A 25,299-nucleotide genomic window follows, 5' to 3' on the forward strand; every position below is an offset into this window, starting at 1 on the left:
ATGAAATCATTATCTCAAAGAAATATCTGCATGCTCATGTTCATTGCAGCATTATTTACAATAGCCAAGACATGAAAACAACCTAAATAGTCAATGACAAATGAATGAATAGAATAATGGTGTATATATGTATATACAAAATGGAATATTATTTAGCTACAAAAAAGCAAAGGAGATCCCAGACTTTGGAACATAAATGGACTTTGAGGGCATTATGCTAAGTGAAATTAGTTAGACAAAGAAAGATAAATACTGTTAGATCCCTCTTAAATGAGAAATCTAAAACAATCAAGTCCATAGAAACAGAGCAGATGGTAGTTGCCAGGGGTGGTGGGCATGTGTGTTGAGGGAGGGGGGAATTGGTGAAGTGGCCAAAAGATACAAAAGTCCAGTTATAAGTTCTCAGGATGTAATTTGCACCATGGTGACCATAATGAACAATACTGTATTGTATATTTAAAAACTGCTAAGAGTAGATTTTAAACATTCTCACTAGAAACACACACACATACACTGTGTGTAGCTATGTGAGGTAATGGACGTGTTAACTAACCGTATTGTGGCAATCATTTCTCAATATGTATATATATCAAATCATTATGTTGTATACCTTAAACTTACACAGTATATGTCAATTATATCTCAGTCAAGCTGAAAAAAGAAAGTTCACTTTCAGGTGGTGAAAAACATATCTGTAAATATGTCATTAGCACAGCAAAGATTTCTATAGCATTTACTATGTGCCACACACTACTCTAAGAGCTTAATACATATTAATTAAATCATTTAATCCTCACAAAAATCCTATGAAGTAGATCTTATATTATCCCGATTTTACTGCTGAGAAAAATAAGGCACAGAGAGGCTATTAGCAGAACTAAAAATCAAACCTGTATACTCTGACTCCACCATGCCATTCTGCCTGCTGATGAGTCAAGGAGTAGAAATATGCACATGGTATTACAGAACACAGTGCACATATATCAAATTCAGATTTATTAAAGAAGGGCTGGGGAAATTATGGTAAAATAATAATGGCTAATATACTATATACTAACACCTATTGTACTTATTTACTGTGTACTAAGTACTTTACATGTATTGAGCTGACCAATTTCAAACTCACAAAAACCCCATGAGGTTGGTGCCATTATTATCACAATTACACTAATAAGGAAAATAAAGGGTTAGTAACTTATTCAAGGTTCTGTAGATAATAAGCGGTTAAAGCTTCTGTAAGAGACAGAGTAGACTTTTGTTTTAAAACAATTAAGGGGCACTAGCCAAGCCACCAGGTAAGTGACCTGTAACATGGGCGATGGAGATAACCTGTGCAAGAGTGTGGAGGCAAAGAGGAGCACAGGACATGCAGAAAAGTGCAAATGTTCCCTGAAGATGAGGCGCTGAAGTACGAGGCATGGCCTGGGAAGGACTGGGGAAAACAGACCAAGGAGGGGTCAGTGTGCCATGCTTAGATTTGTAACTGGCAGTAAAGGGCTTTGGAGGCCTTTTAGACAAGGGACTCACATGGCCAAGTTTTAATCTTAGGACACTGATAGCTGTGGGTGAATTTTAAAGGGACAAAGCTGGAGACCACAGAAGCTGTCCAGCAGACATACCATATACATTTCTAAAGTGACAGTGGTGGTAGACGTCCAGAAAACAAGGAAGAAGTAAAATGGGACAGATGGCCGCGCTACGCTCAGACCAGTCTCTTCTTTCTGAACGCTCGCTCGACTACTCCAGCCACCACCCATCTGCAGCCATTCTCTCCTCCGGCCCTTCTAGAACATTAGATAGTCCATGTGTTTAAAGCACCTCCCTGTGTTTACTGGGTTCTCTTCACTTCCTGGTTGTTAGGAACCTTGGACTGAGTTACTATTTCTTAGGGCTCCCGCTAAAAATTATTAAACTTTTTACCCAAAAAAGTGTAATATAATGGAAAGTTCAATAGTATAAAAATGGCTGGCCTTTCCATGGAGTCTAATTCCCAATTCCGTTTTTCATTCGTGTATACAGCGTCAGAGCACAGTGTTCTTGCCTTTACCCAGATGTGCGCTAGGTAGTTTGAGTACATGGATCAAAAGCCCAACCTCTGCACTTAAGGAGCTTGCATTAAAGGGAAGGACACTGTTAACTGATAGTTATAACAATATAAAAACAAAGTAAAAAATAAAAATAAATACTAAAAGATTTTTCCAAAATAATTTTTAACATGATACAATGGCAGAGATTGGCATGACTTGCTTTGGGCTGAAAATAAACAAAAATCATAGTGACTTAACCAAAGAAGGATCTATTTTTATGACACATGAGAAATCCAGGGGCAGGCAGGCAGAGAAGGAATAAAAAACCCATGACCCACCTCGCTTTGCTTTCCTGAGCATGCGATTCTCACCCCCAAGGTTACCAGCTGGCTTGTCTACCTTCAGGCAAGCTTTTCATTCTCGGCAAGAAGGGGGAAAAAGAAAAGGCACAGGTCCCTTTTTATCTAGAAAACAAGAGCATCCCCAGAAGCTAACCCTCTAGACTTTTTGATTCTATCTCATTGCACAAAACTGCTCTCAAAAAGGTCTGGAGAAGTGAATACATTTACCTGTACTATAGTTTAGCCCCATTAAAGGCAGGATTCCAGTGGTGAAGGAAAAGGGAAGAATCGATACCGAGTAAGCAATTAGCAGGACCCGCCACCATGAGAAACACACGCATCTGAGGAATGGCTACGGAGGTAGGAAGGCACGAAGGGCAGAGAGGTGCGTTAGGAGAACCGCAGGGTGAGAGCAGGGTGCCCGGAAAGCGTCAAACACAGCCTCGAGGTCCAACGAGAGGGTGAGCAACACGCCCACTGTCCATGGCAGTCGGGGCGTCCCTGGGGATGCTGCATAGAGACAGAACTCTGCTGCTGAGGGCAGAGCTCAAGCAATTTACTTCATCCTCAAGTGTGGCCACTAAAATAAGCAGCATTAACATACCTGCAACAGAGATGCACAGAGAGGCTAGGGTGGGAGCTTATGCAAAGGGGGCTGGCAAAAACAGCTTCATGGTCCATCCAGAGAGCCTGTACTCCCTGGGCTCCTCTGCCTAAGTATACTGAAATGGTCCCTGCCTTACTGGGGCCATGTGAAAAAAGGAGTCAGCCCCTGTTTCCTTTACAGTTTCCTGTCCATGAAGTAGTATTACCACCTACTGCAATGAAGAGAATGGAAGGGGGTCATCCCCCCTTCCATTACATATTCTGTCACCATGTGCTCTTCCCTCGGCCTCTGGATTATGGAGATCACAGGTATAGTTACAAGGCAGGTGCTCAATACACCTGATAGGCTGCCTTTACAAAGTACATGCTCAATTTTAACTAGCTCTCAGAGTTTGTATCCTAAATAATTATTTGTATATTTTTAAATATATTCTATAAGAAGAGACATTGAGACAATATCATTCATATCTCCCGAGAGCATATTGGGAACAAAAATTTGCTTTTGAGTGTTTTAATGTCTCTTTGGGCAGAACATATGCAATCTTTTAATAAGGAGGATATCTACAGAAATATTATATTGATTTTCTTGAAGTTATACTGCATAAAGTGTCCTAACTTCCAAGACACAGAATACTTGCTATATTAACAATTGTTAAAAGTCTAGTTTGTCACTTTAAGTATATTTTGCCCCTAGAAATAATAAAGTTTCAGGTAAGAGATAAAAATAAAGTTACTTTTTCAGATTTCACTTCAGCACAGAGACTCAAATATCTCTCCCAATTCTGAGTCTATTAAAATTTATCAAATGTATTGATTTCTTTAGCCCTGGATGGTAACTAAAATGGAAACTTTTGTCAACTAATTATTTTAAGGAATGTCTACAACACAGACTGTTGGGTTTAGGCTCTTAAAGAACATTTCTGCCCAGAATGGTTTTTTATATTATCTTTACAATAGTACATTCAACTGAATTTAGTAGTCCCTCGGATAAAACTAAATCCATTTATGAGAAAACAGAACTTTTTGTAAAAAAAACAAAAACAACAACAAAAACTATTAGATTAAAATCTGTGAAGGTGCATTCCAGCTCTGTCCCCGCTCGAGGGGCCTTTGAAGGTATCTAGACATCTTACTATGTGAGAAACAATTAGAAAAGAGATAACATATCTGGTCATGTTCAGATCTTGTCTGGCACTAGTTTCTCCAAGTATTTAGATTATTAAATGGAAGAAGGGAGAACCAAAAGAAAGGGTGGATGGATTTCAGTACACTGTAGAAAGGAACTTACTACCATTATAAATATCCAACCTTAAAATTAGTTAATTCCTTTTCATTTGAAGGGATCAAACACTTGAAAGCCAACTTAACAATTGGTAAATGATCCTCTATAGGATAGCCACATCCTTACCCCATCCATGTGGTGCCATTCACATTTTTGTCTATATGAATGACATTCCACTGGCCCAGCTCTTTAACATAGTTTAGAAACATGTCCTCAGTGGGTAGGAAGATGAAGGTAATGTGAGTCACACAAATGCAAATGATGTGGTTAAAAAAGAGAGTGAGGGGGAAAGAGATACCACAGGATGACCTACCAAACCTGTGGTTTAAAAGAAAAGAGATTAGCCTGATAGAAGGATATTATAAACTAGCACAAGCAAGATTTCTATTACACAGAGATATGCATAGAAACTTAGATTATAGAAGAGAGAGAGAAAATGTTACAAAACATGAACTTGAGCTGAGTGTTTAATAACAGAAGCATCAAATTTTAACCATGGAATTTTCTTCATTGTAAATATGGACAGATACACAAAATATTATCATACTAATTATTGAAGTAAGGATTGAGTTTCAATATCTACCATAGTTAGTATGTAAGAAGTGTTTATTAAATAGACATGATTAATTCATTTATTCTACAAATACATATTGCAAATCATGAAGCTTACTGCTTAGTGGGAGAGATAAAAACTAATTCCATAAATGCATAAATATGTATATTTACAAGCTGTGCAAAGGTTAAGAGGGTTAGAAAGGGTTACTGTTGGGAACCAAGTGAGTTTATAGACAGGTTTCTGTTCTAGACTAAGGGTAAGAGAGTAGCATCTTGTGTTTTCAGATCATCATTATATTTTAGCAACAGCACAGGGCCAGACACAGTATATTGAACTTCGGGATGAAACTGGAAGAGCAAGTAGGGATTAACCAGGTAAAATCTAGAGCTGGGAGTGGGTAGAGTTGAAGAAACTTCCTGGCCAAAAGGAACAGATAGAAGATGGTGCTCAAGAAAAAGCTTCTTTGAGGAGGTGATGTTTAAGTTGAGAAGTGAATAAAGAATGGAGAGGCAGAAAAAAAAGCAAGTGTGAGGTCTTCTGATAGAAATTATCTTGGTTTATTGAAAGAATGGCAGGCAGGCCAACTGGAACATAGCACAGAGGAAGTTTGAATGAGATGTGATATAGCATTCACTGTGACAGGAAACACAGGATAACAGTGTGGTTCCAAAGACTATGGGTATGGTTTTAGACATGTTGAGTTTAAGACACCTTTAAAACATTTTTAAAAAGAAGTCATAAAATGAATTGATGCACAAAATAGAAACAGAGGCATGGATACATGGAACAGTTGGGCAGCTGTCAGAAGGGAGGGCAGGGCAACTGGATAAAAGAAGATAAAGGGATTACCCAAAGAACATATATGAATAACACATAGACACAGACAACAGTGTGGTGATGAAGGGAAAGGAGTGTGGGGGCTGGGTGGAGGGCGGCAAAGTCAGGGGAATGAGGACATCTGTAAGTGTCAACAATAAAAATTAAAATAAAGAAATTTTTAAAAATTTAAAAACACCTAAAAAAGACACCTTTAAAGAAGGCACAATCGACATACACAATATTAAAGATAAAAAAGAGTTTGAGGTCAAAATATTAATTTCAAAGTCCTTATCAGACAGATGGTAAATTAAAGTATGGACATAGAGAAGATACCATAGGAAGAAGACACAGAAAACAGAAGGGAGTAAAGGCTTGAGAAATTTCAACACTTAATGGCCAGGTAGAGGGAAATAAACCTGCACAGGAAAACTGTAGCCTGAAATGTGAAACCCAGAGCTGAAGTTAAAGGAAGTATTTCAAGGACAGTGGTCAAGGGTATCAGTTGCTGCTGAGAAGAAAAGCACGTGGAAACAGATTTAAACATAAGGATTTCACTAGTGGTCACAAAGGGAACCATTTTGGTGAAGTAAAGAGAGAAAAGACTCCTTACAGTAGACTGATGAGTGAATGGAAAATAATGAAATGTTGCCAGTTCGGTAGACAAGTCTTTTGAGCATTTTGGATCTGCAGATAAAATTGAAAAAGGTAGAAGCTAGATACAAAACTGATTCTGAGACAGGCTCTTTGGCTAAATTAGGTTTCGTGTTTTATTTTATCTTTGAAGAGGATGATATTTAAGCATGTTTTGATGCTGAGAAAAAGCATCAGAACATATGGCTAAAGAAATTAAGGAAAAGGTCTTACTGATATCAAGTACAGAGACATTTTCTCAGTTCTTGTCATTAATTTTACTAGTAATTGCTCATACTGAGTATATATAAAAATCTAAGCAAAACTATTTTATATATTATGAATTCCTATTGTTGTCAGACCTGTCATAATTTTTTTTCAAAATATTGTAACAAAAATAAGTGGGAAATGTTTGCATCCAATATGTACTATAATTATACATATATACATGCATAATAATTTTATATATATTTATATATATGATCCTAGTTCTTAGATTTGGCTTTACTAATTAATTTCATCATAACATTTCGCATTTTACATTCATTTTACATAGTGATATTTTATTTAAAGTTGCATTAATTTTGACTTTTTCTTTCCTTTTCAACAATTAAAAATTTGTAGGAAAAAACACACAGGGGAAAAATTCTAAATGTATTTCAGTCATCAGTTTTCTCCAAAGAAATTTGAACTTAAAAAAAAAAAATCAATTCACAGATATATTCACTGCATCTTCCTAATGGTTTTATGGTTAATATGACTAAAAATGAATGAAGAGGAAAATCAGTGAGGAAGACAATCTCATCCAGATGGCTCTCAACATCAATGTGGTAGTCTGAAAATAGATGGTATTCAAAATAAAACCATCATTCAAAATAAAACAAAATGTACTATACATATATTATTCCTATATACAATGATATGACCTAGTATTAGCATTAATGATTTTAAATTTTCTCTCTTGTAAGAACATAATGCAAGATAAGACTGAAAATATATATGATGCAAATTATTTTGAAACTTGACTGACAAGACAATGAGTTTGAATTTCAGACTGTATCATAGGGGTAAACCTCTGAAATGTTTCACTAGCAAATGAAAGGCACATGATAAGGTGTAAGTTTGGTTGGCACCATTAAAGATTAACTCAATGTTCAATCATTTATTTAAGAACTATTTATTGTCTCCTACATACCAGACAAGGTTTAAAAAGGTGAATCATGGGCCAAATGCCTGAGATACTGCTGTTTCAAGTCTCGAAGGTCATGTCCTCTGCATCCCGGTTTCTCTATCCAAAAAGGAATGCAGTAGGTATTTCTTGTAAACATTCTTTGAGACTGGAATTTAACAGAGGTGGAACCAGCAAAGAGCGAATATAGCATACTCCCAAACTCACACACGGCTATTACTTGCTTATGATGGTCTGATCTGACAAACGTGGAATGTTGTTCATATGTCCTCTCACTGACTGGCCAATGCCAAAGGCTAGAGGTGCAACCGAATGACTGACCAGAGACATAATAGTCACTGTCAGGAGCCATGACTTAACGTGACTCTTATTCTAAGTAAAGAGTTTGTCCTTGAAAAGACCAGTCAGGTAATGATAAACTCATAGAAAGGGATAAACCTCAAGATTCACCAAACCAAAAGGTGATTGAGCAACTCTGCCTACTGAGACTACGATGTGGATGATGTCTGGTTGCAGGGTCAGAGTAAACTCCAGAAGGTTTAGTGTTTGGTACCAGAAAGTAGAGAGAATTCACCTTTTGCAATTCTAAGAATATCCCTGAAATGTAACTGAGATAAATCTAAATTTGAAAGATTGGGCTTAGAGATGGAATCTAAATACTTTTTAAACTGTATGGAAACATGCACTTAGGGAGAAACTTAACCAGGACCCTGAAATAAGCCACACACAAAACACTCACTTGGTGGGATATACTCTTCCAAGTCTGAATCCAGGCATAACACAAAGAGCTATATCAAGAGATTAGCCTTATATGCCCCAGTGACAATTTTTATGGCTTCAAAGTATTTTGTGAAAATTTCTGAAGGCTTGAACTGCTCGTCACAGTGTTGACATGAAGTCATTCAAACGTTCTGTAATAATGAATACTGGCAAAAGTTAAGCACAAAACAATGAACTGACAGCATCGATATTTCTCCATCCACTTTCTACTAATCATTATCCACCAGTTATATATTTTTTTATAACTCACCAGTCCAAAAAAAGTGCTAGCACACCCATAGACACTGATGATTAATGATAAGCTCAGATATGTGTAAGGCTAGAGAACAAATGATTAACCACTTCATCATTGCCCCTCTGACTTCGAGAACCAGGTCACTGTGCAGGATTCTCTGAAAACAAACATATCAACTGGTTTCAGGCAAGCTGTGGTCTTGATTATTGATTTTTTAAAAGGTATCAGCTTTAACAAGTGACCTCAGAGGACTCAGTTATTGTGAGTTATAGCCAGAGTAACCAGAATCAGAGAAATGTCTAAACTTTGGGTAAACGCCAGTAATGAGAGTTGTTTCTAAAGTCCATACAAAGTGCCTGAGCTCAGGCAATGATTCTAGTTTATTATCTAAATAATGCAGACATGACAGCTTCTGATAGCAGTGTGCAAACAAAAAAGAAAGTGGAGTTTATTTTGAATGTATTGAGGCCTAAGGGGGGGAAATTTACGTTTTATATTATGAAATTTTAATGTTTCAGTTGCATTCTATGAGTTTATCATTCTTCCATATTCAACATGCATCTGTCTTTGAAATAACTGCTTATAGTCATGATAGCTTCACCCACACACTACTTTTGTGCTATAAACTGGGTATTTTGTTTTCAACTGATTTCCCTTTCTTAACTTTTTGCGTTGAGGATTAAGACAAATTTTAAAAGTAATTGCTAAAGGCATGAACCCTAGCCATTTTCATCACAGCTATTCAAATTTTACCAAAAACGTATAGTTAATCCTAGTCCTTGGCTAAGATTCTAATCTAGTTTTTAAAAACACTCTGCATTTTAAAGTGACTAGTTACTTAGACCAAGTTGGTAATATTTAAAATTTCCCCCAAATATATAACATTTACACAATTTTTCAATTTCTTCTAAGGTTCTTCCTGTCCAAAAAGCCAAAGTTCATACACCTCTTAGCTGTTTTTAAAGTTTAAAGCTTTTTATCTTACAACTATTTCATCCTAACGGCTGCCATCCTCCAAGCTTGACGGATTTTACAGAACTTTACTCAAAATACTTGTGATTCTTGGGATTAACAATAATTCCTTCAGACAATGGGCAGAGTTAAGAGGTATAAGAAATATTTTTATTTGTGTTTTTATTTCTGTATGTGCTGCCCCCTGGGAGCTTTGGCAAAAGAAAGGTGTCACAGAAATATAATTTATTAATAATAATTCATTTCATAACCATTTACAGAAAAGAGAAGGAAAGGACTTGTGAAAAGCCACAGAATTCCCTGAGAAGGTGACTCACCGGTGGTGTTAAGTATCCACAAGAAGACTAAAAGAAGAGCTCTTCTCATGGTTCTTATGACCACAGAACTACATTGGTAGCCCACAGCTTCTTCAGAGAAGACTACATTGTCTCCCATAGCACAAGCTTACTAGACAAAGTTTCTGCCTTACCCAACAGACAACTGCAGGTTACTACAGGCCCTAATCTCCTAAATGCCTTACTGCCTGCCCCACCCTCCCACCCCTTACTCAGACAATTCCTTTTGAAAAAAGGGCAATCTGATACAAGGATGACTTAGAAATAGTAACTTGAACTTCAGCAATTCGTTTATTTGAATAAGTCATGCAAGGAACAGGAAATATTTATTTTTACTGGATCAGAAATGTCAGACATTTGTTAACACAGGGTATCCAGACTAGAAAGGATGTGAGGAAACCCTCACTGGTCCATAGATGAATGTGAAAAATATTTCCTGTAAGAAAAATGTAAGAGAATTGTGGTTGTATAGCTAAGAGAAGGAAATGTTAAGAATTTGCCAAACTTAAGGATAGAAATCATTTTAATTTCTGGGAAAGGGGCATTGTTGATTAATGTTTCTTTAATTTGGTGAATTAGAGACATGATGTCAACCCTAGCTAAACATCAGATTACCTAGGGAAATTCAAAAATCACTGATGCCTATAACCAGTTCCAAACACTTTCAGTAAGTCTATGATGGTCATGGGTGCTGAGGCAGCTATGTTTTTAAAAGCTCTCTAGATATTTCCAATGTGTAACTGGAGTTGAGAACCAATGTAGAAATACATAGTTGAAATAAGCAAATTTGCAGGGATTTAAGGAAGACATTTTGAGCCAATTTTTCTCAAGTCAGGTCATCTATCAATATCAAGACAATCTGAAGAGCTCCTCTTCATGACTAAGCCTTGACCTTGGGTCTTGCTGGGACTGCTAAACCTAGTTTTAGCAAGAATTTTATTAAGCCAGTTTAGAGAGAATTCTCCCATTCTGGATATCTGGTCACCCTTGATAGCTGGTCAAATTCCTTACCCCCTACCACCCCCTTGCTATCTGATCATCCTGACCTGCCTTTGGCAAGAATTCTGTCAAGTCAGTTTAGCAAGAATCCCCAATACCCTTGATTTCTCCTCTTGTTAATTTTCCATCCATTTACTACCCCTGCTACCATCACCACCAGCACAAACACACACATACCCCTTAGCTAAAAATTTCCACTTGTTCTAGTATTTGAAGTTGAGCTCATCTCTCTCTTCCCTATTGCAATAGTCTTGACAGCTATAGCAATAGTGGAATAAGTGTCAAGAGCTTAACACGTGTCAGAATGATTTTTTCATCAACACATGACCTTCTGAGGAGATAATATCAGTAGTCTTCCTTCTCCTATGCCCAAACTGGGAACCACTGCAGGAGGCCACCCAGGTGGCGCAGCTCTAAAATGCATTACCGCTTCAATATTATAAACTTCAGCTCCATTGGGGTCCCAAGGGAAGAGTGCAGTAGAAAACTATATATATAAAGGCAAGATAAGATGAATAAATGTGGCCCAGCAGTAAATATTGTAGGAATGAAATCCCTTTGGGATAACAGAAATGCAGAACTGTAAAAATGCACAATGGGTTTGATTGATGGTTTTGTTAGTAACAAGGTATGTATTAAAGAGAGAGAGAAAGAAGAGGCAACAAAATGAGGAAAAGAAATACAAGCCAGCACTTTTAAGAAAATATGATTTCAGAAAGGAAGAGGAACGTTTAAGCTCAGTTCCGGATCCAGAATGGGGTCTGCACAGAGGAGGCTGGGTGGCAGATGGATGAATCATGACCTACAGACACTAACAGCCTTAATGAAAGTGGATTACCTTACTTTACATATGTTCATGCTTGGCCTTAAAATGTAAGATGCAATCAAGTTGCCCCTGGTAAATACATTCACCTCTGTAGCAGACGTTAGCTAGAGTTTCGCTTCCCATATGATACACACTTATACTACTACATGGATATCACTTTGCAATGTTTTTATGTAATGTTCTATAAAAACAACATTAAAACACATTAAATACTTTAAATTTTTCAAGACTCAAATAGAGAAGGTGACTTTCTAGCCTCATGAAATTAATGTGCCTGAAAGCTGGGGACTTCACCAGATAACCTTACAAGGTCTCCTTCATTTTTAAACCTGTCTTTTTTTACTTTAGTTCATGAGCAAGTTTACGGAGAATCTATTTTTAAACTTATTTTGTAGGTGAGAAAATAGAAGAAGTAATGGTAAATGGACTTCCCAAGGTGTTAGAAAGGATGTCTATCTGAGTTAAAATTATAATTTATGGTCCCTTAATTGCCCAACTAATTACCAAGCCTGCTGTTAAAAGCACTAAGTTATACTTTATGAATATAAAGTTTTATGTACATTTTCTCTGATATCAAGAGACTTACATCAACTAGAAAGTCTGCTCTACTTTTTATGAGTATTTAGAGTTGAATGTTGTGTCAATTACACGTGGTTTCGAGAAATATGCTGCCCACAATATGTGGGATAACTGGTGATGGACTAATGAGCATAGCTGTGAATTCTTTAACCTTTCACCTTTCTGTATCTTTGAAATTCTTGTTAAGATGCATTAGGCATACAGAATATACTTGCATCAAGGTAAAGCAAGAGCTTGGAACACTAAAACACATGGTTATTACATTTATTACACGGAAAAAAGAGGGCAGAGCTACATTTTATTAAACAGGTGTTGCACCAATTTGAAGTTTTAAAAGCACATTTAAGAAGTACATTTGTTCAAGAAATACGCATTGAGTGTTTCCTCTATGCCAGGCACCAGATGGGAACGTGCAAGGACGCACTGGAGCTGAGAAATGACCCGACCTGACGGGTGTTCAGCAAGGATCATTCTGGTTGCTGGATTGTAAATAGATTTCAGGCAGTATTATGAGCTGAACTGTGTCCCCCTGGAATTCATATGCTGAAGTCCTAACCCACTGAAGAGAAGCAGAATGTGCCACCCCAAAATATGCCTCTTTGGCATATTGATTATTTTGAGCTGATTATTACTATTTTTAATCCTCACCAGAGAAGTTTCCACTGATTTTAGAGAGAGAAGAAGGTTATTCTAAGACTAAAAAGGTGAACTGGAATTCAGAAAATAGCTTTCTTTCCATCATTTTCTTTAAAATTCTCTAAATGACACTGATTTTACTACAGAGATGCTGCACATTGTCTAAATGTACAAAATAATAGCACAGGGCTTTATCACAATTATTTTCTTCCTTTTTATGTGTTTTGTTCATGGGATTAAATTTTTCTATATAATAAACATTGCATAAATGTTTTGAGTAAAATTTTAAAATTAGAAGAAAATGAGTGAAAACAGTAAGTCCTGGGGCAGAGGACTGCAAGAAGTTTCAAAGGAAAGTCTGTAAAGGTACTTTAGAGTAGGCCTTTAGAGTACCCTGCTCCAAATCCTGTCTGTACAGCTGTAGCTGGCAGGGTTAGGTTAGCGTTACTCTCATCTTGCTAATTCGGAATCTACCCTACATCTAGGGCCCTGTAGTTCATTAATTCCTGAGGTCAGCGGAATACTGCAAAGAACAATGGTCCCAGCAGCTGACATGGCTCACAATTTTCTCTCTCACATTGATTTTGGTTTAGCTTTTATCCATGATCTTCTGAATCAGGAGTTTAAAAATTGGGGTTATGAAGGGCAGGATTGTAAAAGGTGGTCCCAGAATGACTCTTCTCTTTGAAGAACCAAAACCTCATAACTTGTGTCTCTGTGATCATTACTCGCATTCCTCCGAAATCAGCTAACTAACATGGAAGAAGGAGGGGCAGGGGAAGCCCACCTCCCCCATGGCTGGTTGCATACTGATAAACAAGCCCAAGTTTCCTCCCGTGCCAGAATGTGACCACAGGGACTTCCAAGGAAAACACTGCCCAACTCTGTCCCTATTGAAACACAGCAATGGATAACTAGGGAGAACTTTAGCTCTAATCTGAAGCCATAAAACAAAGTGTATGAGGCATGATAATTCAACAGGAAGGAGATTGCTGACCCTTCCTAGACTGGCAGCTCTTTAAATTAAGACGGTTCCTAAGAGAAAAGGTGAGGTTTTACAGGTCAGGCAGCAGGCTGTCTCATTAATAAAGCTGAATATTAGCCCACTGAGTTTCTAAGGAAAACAAAGCAAACATAAATAAGAAAGAACAGAATTCTTAGAGTAGTGCCGTGCAATATCACAAAATCAGACAGGTTGATGTACGAGGACAAGCTCTCCCACTCTTCAATTGTCCAAGTATGGAAAATTAATGTTTTTGAGCCTCTGTTGCCTCTAAGTGGGATAATATCCACCTCCCTCAGAAACTGTGAGCATAAAATAGCACATGTATAAAGTTTAGTATAATGCCTTGCATATAGAAGAAACAGTATATATTACATTTTTATTTCTTTCTTTCTGCCTTTACCAAGAATCTATTTATGCTATGGTCTGCTGTCAAGTAATATTTATTGAAACATAGGAAAACCAAACACACTTGTAAGTTTGTCAAAGTGTTCCCCAAACTGTGTCTTAGCACACCAGAGTGGCCTGCCAAAGATTTTTAGGTACATTTCTCCTTCCTACTTCACTTCTGTCACTGTTTCTATCCTGCCTATCTGCTCCTGTATTTTCTAGAGTAAGTAATCTGAGCCATTCCAGTGGCTGGGTGAGAAAGTATGGAAGAGAAAAGAAATATTAATGGTAATATTTGAAACATTAATATTAATTTCATATGAAATATACCTAATAGTCAACTGATCATCAAAATGAAATATAAACTGTATGAAAATTATTTGTAGTTTATATGTTTTCCTTCTATTTCAAATAGAAGCAGCTCTCCTGAAAAATTCTAAGGAGAGCATTTTATGTGGATGTTCCAGCCCCAGGTGCTGGGCCTTATAGACAGTAGGCATGCAGAAATTATTTCAAATGAAATCTGAATGAAGATCAGCAGGAGTAGAGTTAATTAAAGACACAGATGTACTCCCAAATTTCAGGAGACCTATATTTTGATTTAGACAAAGCACCCAACATAATGACATGTTGAAAAATACCATTCCCAAGATAAAAAATGGCTTGGTAAAAAAATAAATGCTAGCAAGAATGTAAATCCCACCTAGCTTCAGGAAATGCAGGAGATAAATCTTACCACCAGATTAACAAGGACAAAGAGACTGTGGGAGTATAAAGAACAAAGTACTGGACTGGGAGACAGAAAATACAAGTGAGAGCAGACTGCAGCAGAAGGCAAAATGCATGGAAATAAGGTGTCAGGGAAGATTGGTTAAGTAGGAACAAATCTACTGGGTGATTTGAAATTGGAACTGGCAACAAAGTGACTGGGCAACTTTTTGAAGTCCACAGCAGCACTGGTGGCTATTCTAAGAGAAGAAAATATCACTGAGAATGAGAAGGAAGTATTAATCTCAGGAAGTGGCTATGGTAGTGCCAAGGGTACTAATATGAAGATCAACAAGAATTCCTGACATTTCATATCTTCTGGGAATAGGGAGAGAGAATCGTGACCCCAACAGAAACGGCAGGATGGTACCCAAGGATGTCTCAGTCTTTGTTTTACATGAAGTTGACTTCTAGGAGTAGCTACATAATTTGCAGGACCTAGTGCAAAATGAAAATCTGTAGTCCTGACTGGAAGAAGCGAAGTCAATCTTTCCTTTCCACAGCCTGGGGCCCCACTCCACAGCATATATGTGCACCCCAATGTCAATGCTGGATGGGGGATGGAAAGGCTCTGTCTTACTTCAGGCTGCTACAACAAATTACCACAGACTAAGTGCCTTACAGAACAAACATTTATTTCTCACAGTTCTGGAGGCTGGAGGGCTGAGATCAGGGTGCCAGCATAGTCAAGTTCTTGGTGAGAGTTCTATTCCTAGTTTATGGAGGGCTGTCTTCTTGCTGCATCCTCAAATAGTAGAAAAAGAGCTAGCTAGCTCTCTGGTTTTTTCTTATAAGGGTACTAGTTACATTTATGAGGGCTCTACCCTCATAATCTAATTACCTCCCTAAGGCCCCACCTCCAAATACTATCACCTAAGTGTTTCAACACATGAATTTTGAGAGACACAGACATTCAGTCCATTTGCAGACCCCTTGCCAAGTTGCCTGCAGAATGCACCACAGCACGGCCAGACTGAAGTGACAAGGGTCACAGCTTTATCCCACCCTGAGACACCAGAAGGCGTTTGCCTAATCCCTACCCTCCTGTGCTGATGCCCAAGTCCCTCCAGAAGCAGAAGACAGGGGCAGAATGCAAACATCTCCCACCAATGCAGCCCAGGGGGTGGCAGCCATGGTGAGGCGGGGATGGAGAGGCCAAGCAGAGTCCAGAGCACCAAGTGGCAAACACCAGGAGGCAGATAACTGATTCCAGGGAGGTGGGAAGGTAGAGAAGAGGAATCAGTCCTGACAGAGCCAAGGCTCTGAGGCTCCAAGGCTCATAGCCCCCATCTCATGCTCTAACATTGCACTGGACTTCATTTACAAAATACAAGTTCAAAGATAAAATTATCACAAATTTCAAGACTGCAACCATAGAGCATTTAACCCCAAGCAAGAGATGCTCCTGAGCATAGATTCCTGTGCAACTGCACAGGTTACACACCATGAACCCTGTTATGTTTTCTCTATAGTGCAGGAGCTGAATGCCTGGCCACAATCCATTTGTTTCGAAGTTCTCCTAAACTATAGTAATTGTTTTGATCTCTAGCCCTCCTGCCCTCATCCACTGCCTCTTCTTACCATTTGCCTTGATTGCTTTCGATGGTTTAAGCAAAAATCTGAAGTACCTATAAAATTTTAAAAGAACTTTTAAAATAATTTTATGTGCTTTCTTTGATGTTATATCAAAGACCTTAGGAGTTTTTCTTTCCAAAACTAGTTATTTTTGTCATTATTATTATAAAATCATATACTTACATATACTTACATAGTAAAAAATACATTGCAAGAAACACAGAAAGATAAAAAAATACAAATCTTTCAAAATTCCCATCCCTAAAATTACTTCCAAGGGTAGGATTATTTCTTTTTAGTTCCACTGGTGGTGATTAGTGTAGCTTTAAATAAAATACTTGTACCTTTAATTTGCGTTGCCAGCAATGACAAGCTCCCTTAAACGCTCCTCAAGTCCTGCTGCACTGTGAACCCTGTCTGTGTGTCAGCTCATCCTCTCTTTTTCTTTTATCCTGAGCACCCACTGGGTAACTTTTTCATAGAGTGCTATGTATAATGTTCTGTGTTTCTATATGTTAAAAATGTAAATTCTGAATACTATTTTATAGACAGTTTGAATTATTATTGAGAACTGCAAGTGAACTGTCATCTTTGCTATAATTTTTAAGTCATCACATCATTGCTTTCAAGTATCCAGAGTTGCCAAGATTATTGCTCTTTCCTGTTGTAAATGAATTATCTCCATGTCCTCAGAAGCTTTTAAGGATTTTTCCTTACTCTTAGAATTTTTAAACTGAAACAAGATATTTCTCCACTTTCTTTTCTCTTTTGTATTAACTCCTCTTAGTATTGAGCTTATCCTCAAGGTCTCCTGAGACCTAAGCTTTCTACAATTTGGGGAAATTTTCTTTTAACTTTTATAATTACTTCCTCTTCTTATAGAACTTATATTAATACCTGCTCAACTTACTTTTATATTTTTTATCTCTAAATTTCATCCTATATTCTGGGAGATACTGTCAACTTTGTCTTTCATGTAAACAATACTACTTTAAGCCATGTTCTTTCATTATTCATCCTATGCACTAAATTTTGTACTTTGGTACTCATATTGTTTAATTCCCAAAAGTGTTTTCCATTCTATGTTTGCCCTTTTCTTTTGGAAGAGATATCTTCTGAAATCTCTTTGAGATTAACAATTAGCATGTTTTTAAAACTTTTTTTTTTTTTTAAATATATCTTTATTGATTTCAGAGAGAGGAAAGGAGAGGGAGAGAGAGAGACAGAAACATCAATGATGAGAGAGTCATTGATCGAGCCCACAACCCCGGCACGTGCCCTGACGGGAATCGAACCCCGATCGCCTGGATCCTAGGTCGATGATCAACCGCTGAGCCATGCCCGGCCAGGCTAAACTTATTTTTTTAAACATATCTTTATTGATTTCAGAGAGAGGAAGGGAGAGGGAGAGAGAGAGAGAATGATGAGAGAGTCATTGATCAGCTGCCTCCTGCACGCCCCGGACTGGGGATGGAGCCCGCAACCCAGGCATGTGCCCTGACCAGGAATCGAACCTCGATCTCCTGGATCCTAAGTCGATGTTCAACCACTGAGCCACACATGGCTGGGCTTTTTAAAAATTTTTGTTCAACATTCCCTCTATTTCCACTGATATCATCTATTACAATTTTCAACTTTGTGCTTTTCTTCATGCTATTTGTTTTCCTTAAAAACCTGGGGCTCTTGATGTTTGCGCATGTATGAATGAGGTTCTAATTGATTAAGTTAAATCACTGGCAAGCATTTCCTCTGCATTTATGTAAGTCCTTTCTACCCCCACTCCCAACAACTTCTTTAAATAAGTCTTGGTTGCATGTTCTGTGGAAGTGGGTAGTGTGTGTTCAAAGCAGGCTTGCTGGTGGGAAATGAGGGCAATTAACAAGCAACCAGGTGGAGAATTTCCACAACTGTGGGTACAAAAGCTCAAAATTCAGCAAGTCTCAATATACTGGATTCATATGTGGGGGTGGGGGGTGGGGATGGGGAGGTATGTGTGTGTAAGTATGTGTTCATGTATGCCAAAGTTACCAGGAGCTCAGCCACACTTGTCTCTCAGGTCCTCATGCTAAGAGTTCAGGCTGGGAAGATTGGGAGGTGCCATATCTTTAGAGAAAGCAGCAAAGTCATGAATGGGAGGAGCATCCTTGAATATGCAGAAGGAACAGTTGTTTCCAGTGCAGTTGCTAATTGATTTCCCTGATAATTGTCCTTAGCCAGGACTATTTGTACATGCCACTCTTTGTATTGAGTAGCTCTGTTCTAGAGCTTCTCCAGGGTCTTCTGGGGGGAAAATAGGCTTGTCTTTGGTTCCTTTGGCTATAGTTCTCTCATTTCTGATTTCTCCATCACTCAAATTCCGTCTGCTTTTTATCTTCATGGAACACCTCAAAATGAGGTGTTGTTTACCAATGCAGTCTTGATTGTATTATTTTAAAGATATAATTTCTATCATTTCAATGAGATCTCTGGCAGAAAGGAAGATGCATGGACATCTCAAATTATGGGCATCTCCAACCTCTTAATTAATTTTAACGTTAACTGGCATAACACCTGACCTTAAATTTGTGCCCACTTAACATCTGAGTATTGTAATTGCTACAAAATCCTTATAAAAATCTTCTCCATTTCAGTCAGGAAATAGGATCCAGTTATGGTTGTGACTGAAATATTAGATTTATCATCACATTGAAAAAAGTTTAAAAGTAAGTATAGACAAACTCAAAGAACGATTGAGATGTTTCATTTTTGGAAACAGGTAAAGATGAAATGTGGCTAATAAAACACAGTGACATGAGTTAAACTGACTTGGGGAGAAAGTAAGCTATATCTTTCCTAAGGGTAAAAACATTTGAATAAAGTAGTTATTGTAAGAGATAGAAGACACTTGACTGACTCTAGATTTAGAGAGAGCTAAACAGAGAGGGTGGATTAAGAATAAATTATGAGAGATGGTGATCAAAACTCTGGATATTATCTCATACAGTGTGAGAATATATTAACATATGATTACTGTTCAAAATGCCAGACACTGGTATAAAGCAGCTTCAATTAGTTATAGCCTTATTAATTAACAGCTTATATTTTCAAGGTGCCTCATTACTATAATTACTCGCAACAGAACAGGAAAAAAATGTTCTCACATCTCACAGTGACTCAGCATTAGAAAGACAAATTGGAGCTCTTGATTCTGTATTTAGTACTTTGAACATCTGATTTCCTTTTACTATAACATATTTCCTAAAAAGAAAAAAAATATCAACATATTTCCACTTTAGCCATGGAGACTAATAATTTTGAACAGAGTTCATATAATACAATTTAGTATTACAGTTTCTAATGAATGGACTAATTCAATGTATGTGAAAGGACATAAATTAATAGCTAACAGGTTAAAAATCAGCAAAATTCTTAAGAAGCCTATCTGTCAAATGTGGTACCATTCACTGAGGTACCATAAATCCATGAACTGACAAATATCAAGCTGTTACTTAAAGTTAATACCTCCTATTACATCATCATGGAAATTGAGTCAGTGAAGTGTCTGTGAATTCAGAAGATTGTTTTCTTGGTTTTCTTTTAGTTGTTTTTCACTTTTCATTTAGAGCCCTTCAGGGGTTTTTGAAAGAGAGTGTTCATAATGAGTACAGAGCATGTGATTTCCAACAAGAGAAAACCACGACTGGAAGAGAATGAACAAAACAGTACTTCCAACTACTCTCTACCCAAGAGAGTTTGATCTCATTATTTTGTTTAAATGGCTAAACCCATACTTTCATCTTTCTTTGGTCACATTCCCGGAAAACATTGATGTACTTAAACAATTAAATAATTTTGTATCTGTTGTTTCAGAGGAGTGAGGAAATGCGAAATTAGTCTTTTCTCTGGGTCAACTTGTACTCTATGAAAATGGGCTAAACAGATGATGCCCTGAACATAATTGGAAGCTGGACAATGGGAAAAGAGAAAAGTCTTCACTATACTTCTTCAATACCATGTTTCATGAGGAATCGATGAATTCTTCAATAATGAAAATGATGATCCTTCCCATACCTGAAACATGAAAGTCTTTAAGAGATTCAAGACTTTCAGAAAACCCATTCTAATTTAATACTAAAATGTACCTTGCCTCACCCATACTCGTACATTTTTGACATTGTATTGACATCTCAGAAAGACTGATTAAATAACATTTGCCATTTTTTGAAGCTTGCTATACTTCTATTGGTCTAAACTCCATCATGATAGTATAATTTAAATTTTCTTTGTATTTTTTGAGCTTGTTCCATGCTATGTATATAATTTAAATGGTTATAGTTGTTTTGTTGGCAGATGTCTATTTTCTTTAACTTAGTAAAATAGAAATTATGCTTCCAAAAATATAGGTCAAATTATTTTAAAGGATTCTGGTCAGTAATCAGAATCATTTTCTTTGTTCTAGCTAACAACTATTATAATTCATTTTACATGAACTTGCAAGTGCTAAGGGAGAGGGGAAACTTCAATAATAGCAGTTCAAATAATCCCTATATATTCACCATTAAGAATGATTCTAGATGATGTATCAGAATTCAACCTTTTTTATTTTACACATGAAGAAGACTGAGGACCAGAGAGATTAAGAAATGCAGCTTGCCCAGCCAACATGGCTCAGTGGTTGAGCATGAACCCAGGAACCAAGAGGTCACGGTTCAGTTCTGGTCAGCGCACATGCCCAGGTGCGGGCTCCATCCCCAGCAGGGGGCTTGCAGGAGGCAGTTGATCAATGACTCTCTCTCATCATTGATGTTTCTATCTCTCTCTCCCTCTCCCTTCTTCTCTCTCTAAAAGTCAATAAAAACATATTTTTTTAAAAAAAGAAATGCAGCTTAACATGATGCAGCTATTTTATTTAGTTGTAGAACTGAAAATAAAACTCAAGCTCTGACTTTTGGCTGTTTAGTCTTTCCACAATATCATATTGCACCCCCATATATTAAATGAGGTGGCAAAAGAAATTCAAAGTAACTAACAGCTTCTGAGGAAGAGGTAGATTAGCTCTGAAAGGAAGATTTTCTTCCCACTATATTTCTTATGAAATCATGTTTTAGATTTTAGGTTGGGTAATTATGTTTCTATCTATAAAGGGTCATGACCAGACTGTGCGTGAGGCATAAAATTATTAAGTCCTGAAAGTCAGATTCCTTTGTTTTTGTTCACAGAATGGCTGCTTATATTCCATTTTTTGTGGTGTAACCCACTTTCTAAATGGATGTTACTGCCATAAATAGATCAATGAAGGCATTGTAATAAATCATTACCAGGTTTTTCAAAAACTAAATCCCCAAAAAGACCATAGATAGGATGTAATTCTTAAAGAACCAGGCATAAGAACAGCAAGTAAAAGACAAGCCCTCTCTGAGTATGTTAAAGTGGCACTGCCCCTGGTATACCTACTAGCTGATAAGTGACGACACACCTTTAAGATAAAGTAAGACTGTGATGGAAACATGAGATATTCCCAGAATCCAAATAAGTCATTCAGTTAGAGTCAGAAATAGGGAGCTTACTAAGATTCTGAGCAAAAGAACTTCTTTGGATAAGCAATGTAAATCTGAAAGGCAATTCACAGAAAGACAGCTCACAGTAAAAGGGGGTAAGGATCAGAATATGGCATGTGACACCTGGTATGTTTGCTTTCCTCTCTAAAACCTGCTTTAAATTTCATACTTGAGCATCCTTGTTTCAGTTGTTTACTCTCTGCCACGAGATTTGCAGAGAATGGAGCTCCAATAAGTAAGTAAATGATGTAGTGATTCCAATAGAGTCAGAGATCAGCGTGGAGAACGGAGTCATTGGAGGAAACGTTAAGAGGGTCGAAGACCCTTTCCAGCTCAGAAAGCCTCTTAGGAAAACTTCTTAAGCTAAGGGAGGGTTTTCTGAAATCCAGCAGAATTTAAGCCATGAAGAAAAGGAGAATGGCAATGAGGGCATTTTATCTAGTTTGCCCATACTGAAATACCCACAATAAAAACACAACAGGAATATAATGATGGATTTAACTTAGTAAGTCTGTAGAAGGACTATGGCAAATAAGAAGATACTACAAGAGAGAATTAAGTCTTGGAATAAGGATTTTTCTCTCATGTACCTATGATATGATGAAGGAAGTGTAATTTGTAACCATTCACCAAGGTGTTTTTGTTTTTGTTTTTGTTTTACTTTTAGTCATTGATTTACGGTAGAAATAAGTATTGAGAAGGAACCTTAGTATCTTTGTTCTTCAGGTTTCATTTGAGTAAAGAACAGTGACTTTAATTCCTTCCTCGATATATCTTTAATATGTAAGTCAATATAACTAAAATTAAAATTACTTTAAATAACTGCCTGAACTGCCTAAAGCAGTGTTCACAAAGTGTTCAGCTAACACGTAAATTAAGTCAATTTAATATCATCATTTTTTTTAAAATATCTGGTTTTTACCTCCTAGATTACCAGTTTTGACAAAGGTCATTAAAGGATACAAATGAACAGCCAGATGAAGAGATGCCCAGAAGGTGGTCCAGAAGTGTCCTAAACACAGGAGCTCCAATCCCAGTGGAGTCTGGGGTGTACCATCCTCCTGGCACATGGCTGCATTCTTGTTCACCAGCGTGGGAGCTCTGCAAACCTCACAGTTTAGAGATTTTTATGGAGGCTTCGTTATGTAGGTATATTTGATTAAATCTTCTGGGTATTTATCCAAAGAAATCCAAAACACTAATTTGAAAAGTTATATGCACCCCTAGGTTCACTGCAGCATTATTTACAATAGCCAAGATGTGGAAGCAACCTAAGTGTCCGTCAATAAACAAATGGATCAGGAAGATGATGTATGTGCATACAATGTAATATTACTCAGTCATAAAAAAGAATGAAATCTTGCCAATTGCAACAACATGGATGGTCCTAGAGGATATTATGTTAAGTGAAATAAGTCCAACAGAGAAAGACAAATAACCATATGATTTCACTTATATGTGGAATCTGAAAAACAAAATAAACAAACAAAATGGAAACAAACTCTTGATAAAGAGAACAAATTGGTCACCAGATAGGGGATGGGGATGGGTGTAAAACTGAAAGGGATTAACAAGTACAAATTGCCAGTTATAAAAACAGTCATGGGGTCCCAGCCAGGTGCTCAGTTGCTTAGAGTGCCATTCTGTACAGCAAAAAGGTTTTGGGTTTGATTCCTGGTTGGGGAGAGTACGAGAAGCAACAGATCGATGTTTCTCTCTCTCCCTCTCTCAAATCAATTAAAAACAAATAAACATGCTCTCTTGTGAAGATTTTTAAAAAAATAGTCACCGGGATATAAAATACAGTATAGGGCATATAGTCAATAATACTGTAATAACTATGTATGGTGTCAGATAGGTACTAAACTTATTGAGGTGGTTACTTTGTATGGTATATAAATGTCTAATCACTATGTGTAAACCTGAAACTAATATAATATTGTGTCAACTCTAACTGAAAAATAAATTAAAAAATTTTTTAAGTAAAGGTTTTTTAAATCGCCTATAAAGTATCTTTCTTATGAGTCAGAGTAACCAGATAGAAAATCATTTGAAAAATAAAAAATAAACAGAAAAATTTTTTGAAAGGTTATTTTCCTTGAAATAAATTTATTTTACAACATTAAAAAATAGAAAGCAGTAGTATCCAACGCGCACACACACAAAAACTTACACTACATAAGAATATACATAAAATAATGTTCAGTGATATAAAAATAAAATAAACACAAGAATAACTTATAAAGACAATAAAAGTAGATATAAAACTGCAAAAATATATTAACAGTATGAGAAAAACAAATCAAGGATTGGAAGGAGAAAATTATGTTGAGTGAAAGAGTGAGAAGGAAGATACCAGGCACAAAGAGGAGGGACAACAAAGACGCAAACTGGAAATAATATACTTCTTTGGAGAAGTGACAAGAGTAAATACTTCAGAAGTGAGAATGAAAAATACAGACAGAAACATCCCCGATCAGAACAAAATCTAAAAACCTGAAGCTTTGCCCAGGCAAATTTAAAAACTAAAGTCAACAACAAGAAATATCCCAATAGAAAGTTAAATTTCAAGGATAAGTAAGTAATCCAAGAAGTATTTTAGGAGGAAAATAATTAAAGTAATGCTAACCTCAGCCTTCTCCTCTACAAAATAAATGCCAGAATGTAATTAAACAGGGTGGGGCAAAAATCGGTTTACAGCTCTTCTATGGAAAATAATACAATTAATAAATAATAATACAAGAATAAGCTCTGTGTTTCACATACTCACAACAGTAAATCTAAATCTATGCCCCACCCTATATGTACAAAATCTTCAATTTCAAAACAAATATTTCACTGATTAACTTTATAATAGCTAAACTACCGTTTATATCAAAAGGCAACTAGGAGAGATTCTAAAATCTAAAAGATTTTGAACATTTATCACCCTATTATTTTTCTGCAGAAATCATAATATTTTAGTATAAGTATGTTCCATACAATATTTGGGACATGCTTAAACTACAATAAAATTCACTGTTTATCTGAAATTCAAATATGACTTGGTGCTCTGTATTTAATCTGGCAACCCAGATTATGCATAGTCTAATTGGATCATGTAAAAAGGAACCAAATTGTCTATACTAAAGAATTTTCTAATTAGCTATGAATTTAGACTACTATGTAGAAAGTACCATGTTGAAGCCACCATGGTTATACCAAATAGTGCCTT

General features: G+C 36.8%; 1 pseudogene across 1 annotated transcript in view; it reads right to left on the minus strand.

Annotated features, from left to right (window-relative positions):
* The window catches only part of LOC308554938 (hydroxymethylglutaryl-CoA synthase, cytoplasmic pseudogene), a 41,407-nt pseudogene extending 18,252 nt beyond the window's left edge, over positions 1-23,155 (minus strand). Inside the window, exon 1 of the transcript in view lies at positions 23,008-23,155. The product of the transcript in view is annotated as a hydroxymethylglutaryl-CoA synthase, cytoplasmic pseudogene (transcript). The remainder of the gene's footprint in view (positions 1-23,007) is intronic.
* Positions 23,156-25,299: the final 2,144 nt, after the last annotated feature.

The sequence above is a fragment of the Miniopterus schreibersii genome (genome assembly GCF_964146895.1).
Source record: "Miniopterus schreibersii genome assembly, chromosome: 3".
Classification (NCBI taxonomy): Eukaryota; Metazoa; Chordata; class Mammalia; order Chiroptera; family Miniopteridae; genus Miniopterus; species Miniopterus schreibersii.